Raw genomic sequence first — 15,276 nt, 5'->3', positions numbered from 1 at the left:
CACCAGCCCAAAGGTCAGTGATAAACTGGCAGTAGCAAAAGCCACACCGTTACGCCAACAGAACTACACCCACAGCATTATGACCCATGGATCACCGTGGAGGACATTCAATGGTGGTAAACCATTGGCGCTACATACCGCCACACTCAAAATACACACACACTAACAAAACAACACTACATTGGACAGTTTGAATAACATACACCTGACACCCATATACACACCACAACCACACACCCACACCACTCTAAAACACACACCCACATTACCCACAACCCTTTATGACTACAAACTATTGCCACAAGGGAGATAGCAAGACCATAGACAAGACCACAGCCACACACCACCATCACCTATACACCATCCACCTATCACCCCACACATCCTCACCCACACTACTCACACTACACCCATGGCACCACAACAACACCACAGGTTCTCGGAGGAAGAGGAGCTAAGGGCCATGGTGAAGGAAATCATCCGGGTAGAGCCACAGCTATTCGGATCACAGGTGCAGCAGACATCCATTTCTAGGAAGATGGAGCTATGGCGGAGAATCTTGGACAGGGTCAACATGTTGGGACAGCACCCCAGAACAAGGGATGACATCAGGAAGAGATGGAACGCCCGCGGGGGAAGGTGCGTTCCACAGCAGCAAGACACCAAATAGCTGTACAGAGGGCTGGCGGTGGAACCCAACCTCCTTCCCCACAACTAACAACATGGGAGGAGTCTTGGCAATCATGCATCCTGAGGGCCTGGCAGGAGTAGGAGGAGGAATGGACTCTGGGAAGTCAAATCTCTATTACTATCACCCCCCACCTGCATGCCATCACAAACCCCTCCCCACACCCATCACTCCACCACCTCACACACACCCCACCATCACAAACCACCCCTCCCAATACCAAGCCCTGCATGTAACACCAATGCACGGACCCCCATCACATATCTGCGTGGACAGCCATCACTAAAGCATGCACTCTAGAAAGTATCACCTAGCCCACCAAATCACAACTCACACAATGCAAAGCTGGCAGGGCAATAACAACCATAGAGGGCAACACACCTATGCCCAAGATGTCACACGCAGAAACAATAACACTGCATTCACATCCCCCCAGGTCCCACACCCAACGTCACCGGAGAGGAGGTGCCAGCAACATCCAGTCCCCCCCAAAAGAGTCCCACAGTGATGACAGCCGCTCTGGACGTCTGGATCTGGATGAACAACCTGGCCCATCAGGGATCTCCAGACAGTCGGTTACCCAGGCACAGAGCCTCCCCCTCAGGAAACACCAGCACAGCACCCACCCAGTCGGCCCAATCCTCTGTCCCCAGGACACGTCAATCAGAAGTGTGTCCACCACTACAGGGACCCCAGGCAACTCCACAAACACAGGACGATCAGGGACCTCGGTCAGTGGTAGTGGGCCCATGGTTCAGGGGACAGAGGCACAGGAAAACAGGGAAGCTGGGAGGACTGCTGTGCGACAGGCGGAGGACATGCCCAGGGAACCGACCCTCCAGGAGACACTCGCCAAGATCCTGGAAGCATTGCACCATTCCCAGGAGACGATGAGTGAGATACTGGACAAGTTGTAGGAGACCCAGTGGTTGCAGGAGGGACAGTACCTGGGGATCAGGGAGGACTTGAAGGACATAAACACCACCCTGGTCACCATTGGAGGGGTGCTGGAAGACATGGCCATCACCATGAGGGAGGCAGTGGCACACCAGTGGTCCCCTGACACTAGCCAAACCACTGAACAGCTTTCCACTTCCTCTGCCGCTGGTGGACAGGAGGCCCTGCCACAGGACCAACAGGCCAACAGCACCCCTTCCCCTGCAGATGGAGAACCACCCTGCAAACGGTCCCTGCGATCTAGGCAGAAGCCAGAGATTATCACCCTTGTGTCCCACTCAGTCATCCTGTCCATCTTGAACTGCCATTGCTCCATTTCCTAAGCCCCCTTGGACAATGCACCTGTGATCCACATAGACTGGACTCTATCCTAAACATTCCTCCACCATCACCACAGCCCATTGCACACCCCCCTCTACTTATTGGCACTTAAATAATCACCATTTTAATAAATACAAGTATGGAGCCTGTCAAATGATTGAACTATGTATTTGTTTAACAAGCTTTAAACACTGCAATACAACTGTACAGTAATGTATACATTGGAATGACCTATAGTTGGCTGCAGTCAACACACCAGGAGCAATAGTGGGGCACAAATATCTGAAATTGAGATGCCGAAGGGTACAGTAAGTGGCCATGGAAGTGGGAAAATCAGCCTGCCAGTGACAATGTCAAACATAAAACTGTCAATAAAAAGTGAAGTTACAATGTCTTACCTGTGTGTCATTGGAAGTATTGTTGTATTATTGCACTTCTGTTGTCCTCATCCTCATCCTCATCCTCTGGCTCCTCATCTTCACTGTCCACAGGGTCCACTGCTGCCACACGGCCATCTCCAGCCTCATCCTCCTGCAGAAAAGGCACTTGCTGACGTAAGGCAAAGTTGTGCAACATACAGCATGCCACGATGATCTGGCAGAACTTCTTGGGTGAGTAGTACAGGGTTCCACTTGTTAGATGGAGGCAACTAAACCTGGCCTTCAGGAGGCCGAATGTCCTCTCTATGATTCTTCCTGTTCGCCCATGTGCCTCATTGTAACGTTTCTCTGCCTTTGTCCTGGGATTCCTCACAGGGACTAGTAGCCATGAGATGTTGGGGTAACCAGAGTCACTTGAAAATATCGAGGGACAACTGTTAGCCACATACTAACCCTTAGGGCCCACACCATACCCATACACCAACACCAACTGGGTGGGAACCAGGGCTCATCTATTAGCCACATCCTGTGCCTCTAGAGCTGGGCCCTCACATATAGGATGCTGATATTCCTCAGGATAAAGGCATCATGCACAGACCCAGGATACTTTGCATTGACATGGGAGATGTACTGGTCCGTCAGGCACACTATCAGCACACTCATGGAGTGAAAGCTCTTTTGATTTGTGAACACCTGTGCATTTCTCCGGGGGGGATACAAATGCAATATGTGTACCATCAATAGCCCCAATAATGTCGGGGATATGTCCCATTGCATAGAAATCTTCTTTCACTGCGGCCAAATCCTCCACCTGGGGGAAAACAATGTAGCTGTGCATGTGTTTAATCAGGGCAGACAACACTCTGGTCAGCACTATAAGAGAACATTGGCTGAGACATTCCTGTTGCCAAGCCCACTGTCACTTGGAAGGAGCCAGTTGCCAGGAAATGGAGCACAAATAGGACTTGCATAAGAGGGGGGATCCCGGCGGGCTTACGGATAGCAGAGATTAGGTCAGGCTCCAATTGCACACAGCTCTGTGATTGTGGCCCTGTCCAGTCTATAGGTGAGGATAATGTGCCTGTCCTCCATTGTTGCCAAGTCCACCAGGGGCCTGTACACGGGGGGATGTCTCCATCTCCTATTCATCCGCAGCGGTTGCAATCTAGGGGGCAAATCGGTGAGCAGCTGATCAGTATTCCATATTTACAAACACTACACTGCATTGCATGTTGTGACTGTAACAGTATATTGTTGGTTAGGCCCAAATGGTGCCTATGTGTACTGTGACGCAGTTAGGTGCCATGGCCTGCCCCCCCCGAAATTGCATCTGCCTGTCCTGTATGGAGGAACAGGTGGAAATGAGGTAATTCCACTGACGTTGTGGGAGACGGCCGAGAACCGCCGTGCAACTCCTCATTGGATACCATTGGGCCCTTTGGGTTACAGTGGCCAATGGTTGATGTACGCACCACCGCAGACGTGACCGCCATCTTTTCACTCTCTTGCTACATGACCTTCAACAGGAGAGGACCTACACTACAAGGGCTGCTGTGACCTGTGTCTGGAACCAACTATAGCTCGTGTTACTGGGGAAAGGGCCCCTGCCTTCACCGCTATGGAGTTGGAGAGACTGGTGGATGGGGTCCTACCCCAGTACCGAATGCTGTATGGGCCCCCAGACCAAAAGGCGAGTACACTGTGAGCACGATTCATGGGGCATTAATGCATGGAGTGCTTTGTGTGAGGGCCTCATGAAGGGGGGGGGTTGGTGGAAGGGCTCTGGGCAGCGTGCTGCATGTATGGTGGGACAATGTCTGTGCGAAAGGGGATGTGAGGGCTATGGTGAGCCATGAGTGTAACAGGCAGGCCGGTCTGACTGATACCTTTTCCTATGTGTATTTCTCTGCAGGTCAGCGCCCATCAAAAAAAGGTTATATGGAGTGCCATCGCCAAGGATGTGCAGACCCTGGGGGTCTACAGCAGGCAGAGCACCCACTGTCGGAAACGGTGGGAGGACCTGAGACGCTGGGCACGGAAGACGGTGGACGCCCAGCTGGGAATGGCCTCACAATGAGGATGGGGTGCCCGTCGAACCCTGACCCCCCTGATGTCCTTCATACTGGCAGTGGCCTATACGGAGCTGGATGGGCGCTTGGGGGCATCACAGCAGCCACAACGGGGTGAGTACAGTGCCCCAATATACTACTTGCGCATGGTGGGGTGGCATCTGGGTGGGGGATGTGGGCCTGTGGGTGCCCCTAGGCCAGGCCGGACATTGCAGGGTAGATCCTATGTTGGGCAGGGTCTGATGTAAACCTCCTCCAACCAAGGTAGTAGGCAGCCACTACTGGGCAGGAGTCTGTGGGTCTCAGGTATGCAGCAATTGGCGTTCATGCATTGCCTAGTCCGTAGGGCTGTTCCCAGTGTGTGTGTGTGTGTCGTGTACGCCAACAGTGGTGGTGTTGCCGCCATTGACCAAGGGTATCCTTTGTCTCCCCCCCCTTTTTGTTTTGTCACCCTGTCCTTATGTGCATTTGCATCATCTGGCGGAGGAGCAGAGGCACCGGCGACCGTGAGAGCTGCATCCCACAGGGCCCAGTAGGCCGAATCCACTGATGGTGAGGGCACCAGTGGGATGGTGGGTGAGGGGAGCACCACGGCGGAGACAGGAGAGGACAGTTCTGACAGTGATACCTCCTCCGATGGAAGCTCCTTGGTGGTGGCGGACACCTCTGTGCCCACTCCAACTACAGGTGCAGCTGCTACCCCCCATACCAGCACCGCTCTCCCAGCAGCCCCTCAGCGTGTTTCCCGTGCCTGCTCACCGAGGGTGGGCATCTCTTTCACCCCAGGCACCTCAGGCCCTGCCCCAGTTAGCCGTGCAGCCTTGAGTGAGGAGGTGATTGACCTCCTGCGATCTATCTCTGTTGGGCAGTCAACCATTGTGAATGCCATCCAGGGGCTGGCAGCCCATTTGCAACAAACAAATGCATTTCTGGAGAGCATTCACTCTGGCATGGCGGCCCATCAGAGATCAATCCAGGCTCTGGCCTCCTCCCTGATGGCAGCCATTGTCCCTGTTTCTAGCCTCCCCCCTCCAACTTCCTCTACCCAATCTCATTCCCCTTAACCCCAACCTATCCCAAGCACACAGGCATGCCAGCATGCACACAAGACAACACACAGGAGTGGTTCAGGCAAACACAAGCACCACACATCATCCCACAGGCACTCACACAAACACCATCCAGATGCAGACATACCAACATCCACTGCCTCCACTGTGTCTCCCTCCTCCTTGTCGTCCACCTCCCTCCCATTTGCGTCTACACTCACACCTGCATGCACTACATCCTCATCCACTATCACCATCACGCCTATCACTACACGCCCCTCACTGGCAGTCACCACCCCCACATTCATGCACACATCCCCTGTGTCCTCTCCCACTGTGTCTGTGCCCCCTCCTCCCAAAGTACGCAAACTCAAGCACTCAGACCCCCAACAACCATCCACCTCACAACAGCATCCAACCCATGCACCTGCACCCAAAATCAGCAGACATCTCCTACAACCACTTCCTATTCCTCTCCTCCCCTTCACCATCTTCTCGCCCCAATGTCCCTAAGAAGCTTTTCCTCTCCGCCGTTGACCTCTTCCCTACCACTCCCCTCCATGTCCTTCACGTCGGGCCAGGGTGGTCAGAACCCAGGCAAGCACCTCAGCCACCCAGTCCATGGCCACAGTAGTGTTGGTAGCTATTGCAGGTGGGAGAGGATCCTGGGCACCAGTCAGCAAGACTGAAAGGGTGCCTGCACCAGCAGCGTCTAGGAAGGACAAGGAGGTACCACCAGCTGCAACAGGGAAGGGCAAGGAGGCACCACCAGCAGTGTATAGGAAGGGCAGGGAAGCACCACCAGCTGCGACAGGGAAGGGCAAGGAGAAATCCACGGCTGCTGACAGGAAGGGCAAGGGCCTGCACCAGCAGGCAGGAAGGACAGGAGGCCTGGTGCTGGGACTCATTTGGAGCCCCCACCACCAACCATGGTGGTTCAGTCGTCCGAGCTGCAAGGGAAGGGCTGCAGCCTTCCCCCACCACTGCCAGCACCGCTGCCAGCACTGCCGCCAGCACTGCCACCAGCACCACTGCCAGCAGCAGCACCCCCAGTGGGCAGCCGTCCGAGGCTGCACGGGATGGGCTGGAACATCCCCCCACCACTGCCAGCACTGCCACCAGCACCACTGCCAGCAGCAGCTCCAGTGGGCAGCCGTCCGAGGCTGCAGGGGAAGGGCTGGAGCCTCCCCCCACCACTGCCAGCACCGCCACCAGCACCACTGCTAACAGCCGCAGCCCCACTGGGCAGCCGTCAGAGGCAGCAGGGGAAGGGCTGGAGCCTCCCTCAACCACTGTCAGCACCACCACCAGCACCACTGCCAGCAGCAGAAGCCTCAGAAGCCCCAGTGGGCAGCTGACCGAGGCTGCAGGGGATGGGCTGGAGCCCCCCCCCCACCACTGCCAACCCCGACACCAGCACCGCCACTGCCACCACTGAGCAGCCATCACCGCCGGTGGACAGTGTGTAGGCCTGCATCCATGGGCTATTGTGCGTCCTTGCCCCTGCAAATCCTGTGGGTCTGACACCCAGGTGAGAGACTGTGACATTGCATTTCCCAAGATCTCCATCACAGGGCACAATGCCCCCTCCAGAACCAGTGGAAGAAGTCATCCACTCACCCCATCCTTCCCAAGATGAAGGGCACTGGGCACAATGCCCCTTCCAGAACCAGTGGAAGAAGCCATCCACTAGAGAGACTGTGGCCTTGCACTCCCCAGGACCAAGCCATGGGCAAACCACCCACTTGAGAGACTGTGGACTTGCACTCCCCATGACCAAGAGGTGGGCAAATCACGTACTTGAGAGACTGTGGCCTTATACTCCCCAGGATCAAGCAGTGGACAAACGACCCACTTGAGAGACTGTGGCCTTGCACTCCCCAGGACCAAGCATTGGGCAAACCACCCACTTGAGAGACTGTGGGGGTCATTTTGACCTCGGCGGTCTTTTGTCAAGACCGCAGAGGGACCGCCGTGCTGAAGACCGCCAGTGGTGGCGGTTTTCCGCTCAGCGTATTATGACTGTTGGCAGCTCTCCGTCCTTTTTCGAACGGAGAGCCGCCAACAGCCATACTGGCGGGCGGCGGGGAAGTGGAGTTTGCGCCACCTCCACCGTCACGTCAACAGAACACCGCCCACCAAATCACGTCCTGTGATTCGGCGTGGCGGTGTTCTGTTGACGGTGTGGTTTCGGCGGAGCAGCCCCCATGGCTCCCGTCCCCTCCCGGAGGATCGTTGGACCAGGTAAGTCGATCGTCCGTGAGGGGAGGGGGGTGTTGTGTGCGTGCATGGGGGTGTGCGTGTGTGTATGTAGTGGGGGTGTGTGAGTGCCTGTATGCTTGCGGGGGTGTTGTGAGGATGGGAATGAGTGCATGTATGTATGTAGGTATGTCTGTATGGTTGTGTGCATGTATGTTTGAATGTGGGTGTGCGTGTCTGACTGTGTGTGTGGATGCTGGCATGTATGTCGGTGTGTGTGCGTGTATGTGTGTTGGTGGTGCCTGCATGTGTGTCGTGTGTGCATGAGTGATGTGATGTTGGGGGTCGGGGTGGGTAGGGAGGTCCTGCCACCTTTGGGGGGTGGCAGGGGTGGTGGGGGGTGTAGGGGAGGGAGTCGGGGTGGGGGGTGGGTGAGACCTCTATCGGTGCCAGGGAAGGAATTCCCTGGCACTGATAGTGCTTACCGCCATGGATTTCATGGCGGTTCCAACCGCATGAAATCCATGGCGGTAAGCCGGGTCCAAATACCGCCAGCAGTATAGTGACGACCGCCGGGCTGGAGACCCAGGTCTCCAGCCCAGCGGTTGTCTCCGCCCTGGTGGGCGGAACGGAGAAGCGGCAGATGACCATGGCAGTAACCGCCATGGTCATAATTCCCAAAAATTGACCGCCAGCCTGTTGACGGTCTTACCGCCGCTTCTCCGCCATCTGCCAAGGTCGTAATGACCCCATGTATCCTTTCACTCCCCAGGACCAAGCAGTGGGCAAACCACCCACTAGAGAGACTGTGGCCTTGCACTCCCCAAGACCAAGCACAGGGCATGCTGCCCCCTCCAGAGGCAGTGGGCAAACCATCCAATTGAGAGACTTTGGCCTTGCACTCCCCAGGACATCGCACAGGGCATGTAGCCCCCTCCAGGACCAGTGGTGTTGTACCATCTTCTAGCTGAGGTGCCCCCCCCATTCCCCGTCCCCCTGAGGTGCCTGTGTATTTTTGACCTGATGCCCCTGCAGTGTTCTCTCCATGTTGTTGCAGGAGTAAGGTGGGGCCTTGCCCTATGTGTTGTGGCCCTGTGGCCCACGGACGTTGAGGACTGGGCAGTGTCCCTCCATTTGTAAATATGTATATACGTTTGTATTTTGATACACTTATTCCTAATTCCTAGTATTTTATCGTACACCTTCTTCAAATCATTTTGTCCTTGCATTATTCCTGAGGGGTATGGGGTAGGTATGTTATGTTGCTGCTTCTGGTTGTGTGTATGGTGTTGGGGGTGGGGGTATTGTGCGTGTGTGTCACTCTCTTTTTCCTCCCCCCTCCCTTGCGTGCTAGACGGCAGTACTCACTGTGGTTGTCTTCGCCGGCGTTGCTGTTCATAATGCAGCAGAAGGTAGATGAGCATCGGAAATATGAGCAGCTCGGGCTCCATGGCATCGTGGTTCTTCCCTGAGTCTCCACAGGTGAGTCCTTTGACTTCTGAGCTCTGCTTCCGCCGTGCTTTTGATGTCATTGGTACCGCCCCAGAAAAGGTGGCAGATTGGACTGTCTTAATACAGTGGGCGGTACATTGTCTTCCGTCTGGGTGCTGGCGGTTACTGCTGCGGTGCTTATTGATTCCGCTGTGGCGGTCGGTGTATTAACGTGGCTGTCTGTCTGAGTGGTTTCCGCCGTGGTCATAATTCCACTTTGATTACCGCCGGCCTGTTGGCGGTATTACCGCCGCTTTATCACTGACTGCCAGGGTTGTAGTGAGGGCCTATATAAATGTCTTGTTTCTAACTGAGTACACTTCATTGGTGAGTTCGTGGACAAGGTTAATTTGAGCAGAGAACACAAGGCTGGCTGAGTGGAGTAACAGTGACAGAGCCTCCTGGCCTTAGCAATCCTGTCAGTTCCTGTACTACTCATGATATGCAAATGTTATCCACCCAGATGAGTACACTGTGGAGTTGACAAACAAGTTACATTTGAGTAGGATACAATGTTCTGGTGTTTGGAGTTACAGTAACAGTGCTTGCTGGGAATTGTAGTCATGTCAGTCCCTGTACACACTATACAAAGGTCACCTACTCAGGTGGGTACGCTTCACTCGGGAGGTAACAAAGAAGTTAATTTAGAGAAGAATACACTGTTCTGGTTTTTGTTATTGTAGAACAGTGCCTGCCAGGAATTGTAGTGCTATCAATCCCTGTACTACACACACTACAGATGTTGTTCCCCCAGGTGAGCCTACATCACATGTGGGATGCCAGACTGGGGTCTATGGTCAGTGGACACTGGGCAGATGAGTGGGGTGACAGTGGATGTGTCAAAAGTAGAGCAGTGAGCATGCATGACAATACATTTTGGTGACATATTTTTGTGTAGTGAGTTCCCAGACTCCACTCCCCCAGGTATTCCTGTCAAGCCCTCAGGATGAAGGATGGCCAAGACCTTCTCCTCCCAGGACACCGCCAGTCTTCTGGGCCTGCAGCTGGTGCCTGAATGCCATGGAATGGACTTTCCCCCTGAGGTCGTTCCACTTCTTCTTGATGTCATCCTTTGTGTGCCGAATGGGGCCTACAGAATTCACTTTGTCGACTATCCTTTGCCACATTTCAATTTTCCTGGCGACTGTAGTGTTTTGGACTCGGGCCCCAGATAAATGTGGCTCCACTCTTATGATTTCATCCTCCATGACTCTTAACTCATGTTCAGTGAAACAGATTTTTCTGGGGCGATGGTGGTAATGACAAATAAGGAACAAGTTAACAGGTGACAGTGGGTTTAAGAATTTTAGAAGTGCAAATGGTTGTGACTGGAAATAGAATTGTGTTGAGGGTGTGGGATTTGTGCTTAGTGAAAGTTGGAGGGGTGCCTCTTCTGAAGTTTTTTTTTGTTTGGATGTGCTCTGGCTTCTGTGCTTGACATTGGAGATGCAAAGGATTGTGGTGTGTTTTATAGTGTGCTTTGTGTGTGTGTCGAGTGTGGCTATGGGTGTCACTGTGTTGTTTTCAAATCCATCCATTGTGGTGGTGGTGTATTACTTTGGTGGCCGTGAACTGCTGTGGTTTGGACCGCCATGGGTGGACCGGCATGGCTGACTGTCACTGTGACTTTTGACTTGTAATATGGTCTGTGGCTGGTCAATGTGCTGTCGTTGCTGGTGGTCAAACCGCCCATTTCCTGTCCTCAATGGTACTGTCTGTCTGGCATTTTTGGCTAACTTTTGGCAGTCCTGCCTCTGTAACTTTTAATACAATGGTCTGTAAGACTGCCAATATGGCGGTCTTTTGGTGCCTGCCACTATGCCGGTCTGGCGGTCTGACCACCAAACTCATAATGAGGCTCTTTTTATGTTTGAAATCAACATTATTTACCACAATTCTACATATTTAACAATACAATACGGCCCCTCTGTCCATGATTATTCCAGCTTCTTCAGTTTTTATGTTATATGCATGTTTACAGATAATACATTGAAAGCCTCCCTCTCAGATTGTTAACATCCTCTATCTATGTAGATTCTATATTTTAGGAGAGGTAATAGTTCTTATTTGGCGATGCTGAGTTTGGCTGCATTTGTTAATTTGAACAGTGTTCATTGAGAGATCTTCCTACTGCATAGCTTATCTTTATCAAGCTAAATATCCGCCCATCAACAACACATTTGCAACAATTATTTTCACACTAATAATCCATATCTCTTTATATGCATTCTTCCTAAAATTTTGCACTTCCTTTTCATCATTTCAATATGGAACATTGCATAGTTATTGGTCTAAAAGCATGGTTTAAAATATTTTCAAAAAAAAAGATTGGATATGGAATAAGTAGGCGTAAAAATGACTAGCAGTGAATCTAAAAACATGTCACATATAAATGATGAATCGAATGTTGTACCTATTACTGGACCAACATCCTATGTTTAGACACATAGCCAAATGCCTTAGTATCCTTAGAGGAGCTGAGGTGTTCCTGGAAGGTCCTGCATCCAGTATAAACTGCCACAATGGTTGTCACATAAAGCCCCTCACGCCCCAGTGCCTTGAGACCCGCATGGGTGGGTAGCCGCGCTTTATAAGCATTGATTAATTGATACCATCCAAATTTCAGCCCGAGTTCCTAAGATTATTTCTATCTGTGCATTACAAGTTAGTACCATATAAAAATATTTTCAGAAGTGTAACTGTAGTAAATATGCATTTGCATGTCTCAAAATGTCACCCAAGTACATTTGCAATTGCTAAGTTCTTTGATAAATCTACAAGAAATGCATTTTCTCGCATAGGGAAACCACTTTCCCTACTCCCCCACCGATCTTTGGGTTGTTCCCTTGCCATTTGCACCATGGATAGCTAATTAGGGCCAGATTTACGGAAAGTGGCGCTGCAATTTCCCTGCGCCCCTTAGCACCTTCCTATTGCCACCATGTGTGCGCTGTATTTAAAAAACGGCGCACCATGGCGCAGGTTAGGGGGCAATAGCGTCATCTTTTATGACGCTATTGATGTACTCTGCAGGAATAGCGCCAAAATATTGGTGCTATTCCTGCAGAGTACATAGGGCCCCATTCTAAAGAATGGAAGGCCCATTTTAACACCTGCTCTTGAGCAGGCGTTAAAAGTGCCGTAAAAAATGACGTAAGAAAATCCCATAGATTTCCTTACTTCCAGGCTGCCCTAACGGGGGAACGCCCCCTTTGCAGACATTATGCCTGACAGAGGCATAATGTAGCGCAAAGGGTTACAGGGTGTATGCATTGCACCACCCTGTAAATACGGCATGGGGATTTTGGCCTTGTTGGTCCACATTAATGTAAGAATAAATGACGTTAAGGTGGCACAAGGTGGCGCTAGGGGCCTATAAACATGCCCCTTAATCCTGTCAGGAACAGGAGTAAATCCATATACAGGGCCCATCTGTTAATTTCCACAGGGGGCATCGGTAACCGGATGTTATTAGAACAAATGATCTGACCGCAGAAGTTAGACATCTTTGAGGAACGCAGGTTGTACAATCCAAGGGAGCGGCTGTGTAAGAATTTGAGCGAGCTGGGAGCAAAGCCCACAGAAATAAGGGTTCAGTGTCTGATGACATCCCACTACGTTCATCACTGCCAATCTAGGAAGGGTCTACTAACCCCGCATATTGGGAGGTGGCAGAGGGTCAGAAGGAGAGCGACCAAAACCACTTTCGACTTTTGAATTGGAAGTCGTTGGCGTTGCTGGCAACAGTTAGTCTGACACAACTCCAGTGGTTTTCCAAGACAGTCCCGGATTCTTAAAGGACTGGCTGGGGAGATGATACGTCTGTATGAACAGAATTAACTGATGTTGTCCCTGTGGGATGGATGGGTCAGGGCAGCCCATCCAGCTCTGTAAGCAGCACTCCAGCCTGCAGGCAACTTGGAAAAGAATGGCTACCTCCCGAAAGACAGGGATGGAGAGAGGAAGAACAGGGAGCGACAGGGAAACAGAGAGAGACAGAAATGAAAGGTAAAGGGCCGTCGATAACCTTCGGGAGAGAACAAACAGCGACAAATAAATACACGGAAGAGACAGTGAAAGACAGTGAGAGAAAGACAAGAGGCAGAGAGAGAAAGAGAGAGAGAGAGAGACAGATGAGTTAGAGACCAAGGGACTAGCCAAAAGATTAAAATACCACGCACTTTTATCCATACCTTGAATGCCATCGATAAGCAAAGGGTGTATGCCCTCTGCACTTTAGATGAGTTCTCCTCATCCCACTTTCTGTTCATCTATCGCTCTATCCTCTAGATCTTCCGGGCATCCATCCAGCTATCCATCTTTTCATACTTCCATCTATCCTTTCACCGTTTCGCCATCCTTCCCTTACAGTCCTGTCTCCCTTGTTTTATTACCAATTTTATTTTATTTAAACGTGGGAACAGAAAAGGAAACAAAGACATGACAGTGAGTACATGATAGTACCATTGAATGAGACAGGGCAATACAGTTCCTACAAATGATAACCCTTTCCCAAGCAAAACATAACAACACTGTTCAAACATGCAACCCCTGGTGTGCCCGCCAATTCCCCCAGATGTTCTCATATTTTTGGGGGCAGCCACGCGCCTCGTAAATTGGCTTTTCTAGTTGAGAGCACCAGTCCACTCCGGCTCGCCATTTCGAAATTGACGGCACCACTGGGCTTCTCCAGAGCTGTGCAGTGTCTCTTTTGGCCACCAGGCCGGCAACCCCTATGAATATTCGGTCAGCTCCCTCTTCTCCCAGATCCTCCAAAAGGCGCAACAGCACCACCCTCACATTCAACCCAATGGAACACCCAAGGACCTCCGAGATCTCCCACTCCACCCCCACCCAGAAGGGATGCATTTCCAGACACTCCCATGGTATGTGCAGTAGATGCGCCAACAGTTGACCATATCTTAGGCAGCCGGGGAGGGGGGTTGTGGCCGGACATGTGTGTCTCAATCGCCACAGGGACAGGTATGTTATCTGGAAGCAGTTTATCTGGAGCATTCTTAACGTGGCGGAAATGGCCAGTTCCCCGGGCAATAGGTAGGCCTTTCTCCAGTCATCTTCGTCCAGCTCTCGCACCCAGGCTGCCCATCTGTCCTGCAGCCTGGCAAAGCCATCCGGTGCATTAGTAAGCAAGGAACGATAGATCTGGGTAATGGGACCCTTCCCCAAGTGCCCCAACAACAGTTTTGCCTCGAGCGGGCTATGATCAGGCAGAGAGAAAGTGGACGACAGGTGGGCCCGCAGGGCATGGCGCATCTGGAGGAAGCAAAAAAACAGGGAGTTGGATAGGTCATAATGCTTCCTCACCTGCTGAAAGGACATCAGACTGTCACAGTGCAGACATCTCCCAGGTAGGTAATCCTAATGGCATCCCATTGCCAAAAGCCCTCCAACCAGGACACCTGCTGCAACCACATTCCATGCCACAGGGGCCTTAGCTTGGTGAGGCGTCGGTCTCAGCCCGTCAACCGCAGGACATCCCGCCAATACCACACCGCCACCCGCGTGCAATCCGGGGCCACCTGGGGGACCGGACCACCATACAACAATTCCAGCAGGCCCTCGAATCTGAGATGGCAGAGTTCCAAGTGGTAGGTCATCCCATTCCCCCAGTAAACCACTTGTTGACCGGAACCAACAGGGCCACCAAATAATAGACGTAGAGGTCCGGCACTCCCAATCCACCCTCATAGGGATATTTCCGCTCAGAGCAGATGGCCACGCGGTGGCACCCTCCCCCTCATTCATGGGAGGTGAGTTTGGAGGTGAGGGATCGAAACCAGGCATGGGGCACCAGGTAGGGGAAGTTTATCAGGACATACAAATAGCGGGGGAGGCAGATCATTTTGAAAAGGATGTTGCGACCCAATGGGTTCAGGGGCAAATGACTCCAGCGGCTCAGGTCTCCCCTCAGAGCATGTGATAGGGGCTGGAAGTTTAATTGCCATGCCAGATCCGGGAGCAGGGAGAGATGAACACCCAAGTATTTGAAGGCATTTCGCTTTACTGGGATTTCTGGGCACCAGTCCTCTTCCCCAGTGGCTCCCCGCACCTCCACCAACACTGACTTACTGGGGTTTAAGCATAGCCCGAGGCCTCACTGT

This window comes from Pleurodeles waltl, chromosome 11 (genome assembly GCF_031143425.1).
Source record: "Pleurodeles waltl isolate 20211129_DDA chromosome 11, aPleWal1.hap1.20221129, whole genome shotgun sequence".
In the NCBI taxonomy this organism is placed as follows: Eukaryota; Metazoa; Chordata; class Amphibia; order Caudata; family Salamandridae; genus Pleurodeles; species Pleurodeles waltl.
The sequence above is the reverse complement of the archived record's forward strand: the minus strand, read 5'-3'. Positions refer to the sequence as shown.